A 786-nucleotide genomic window follows, 5' to 3' on the forward strand; every position below is an offset into this window, starting at 1 on the left:
ACTTCTACCGGCCTTGGATGAACCATCGGTTTTGGTTTTGGACAACGCGCCCTACTACAGCCAGTTGACGGAGGAAAGTCGCTGCCCCACCACCGCCACCAAGAAAGCAGAGTTGGTGAATTGGCTAGCGAGCCGCAGAATCCCCTTCCCGCACCACGCCACACGCCTCGAGCTTCTTCAACTCTGCAGGAAGAACCGACCAGAACCAAGGTACACAGTTGACAATGTCATCGGTGAATGGGGACATGAAGTCGTTCGCGACTACCACCTGCACATCCCGAGCTTAACGCTATCGAACAGGTGTGGGGCACCATGAAACGGTATGTGCGCTCCACCTTGCAGCGATTTACCCAGGCAGATCTACAAGTGAGGCTGCAAGAAGCCAAGCTGTGCGCAACAAAGGAGGTGTGGGCAGGAGCGGTGCGACGAGCCAGAGCCTTCGAGGACGAGTATTGGTCATCTGACAACATACGAGAAGGTGTTGATCCAGTCTGCATCAACCTCGACAGTGATGACGAAGATGACCTGTTTGTCGAGTGTGATGAATATTAAAAGTAAAATATGTGGTCAGTTATTTATAGTATTAATCCAGCCATCATATACTCGCTATCTATTTATGTCTGCAATGACTTTAACATATGGCAGCCTTTTCCTAACATTAGAATAAATTATTCATATATTTATCACTTAAATTTCATTTTAATTTTTACTTTGCATCGGATTCCTACTTCAGTACCACCCTTTTCCTTTCCATCTCTTAAACGATTTCCTATAAATGACCAAGCG

General features: G+C 46.9%; 1 pseudogene; it reads left to right on the top strand.

Moving 5' to 3' along the window:
* Positions 1-552, top strand: part of LOC137626686 (uncharacterized) — a 1540-nt pseudogene extending 988 nt beyond the window's left edge.
* Positions 553-786: the final 234 nt, after the last annotated feature.

The sequence above is a fragment of the Palaemon carinicauda genome, chromosome 34 (genome assembly GCF_036898095.1).
Source record: "Palaemon carinicauda isolate YSFRI2023 chromosome 34, ASM3689809v2, whole genome shotgun sequence".
NCBI lineage: Eukaryota > Metazoa > Arthropoda > Malacostraca > Decapoda > Palaemonidae > Palaemon > Palaemon carinicauda.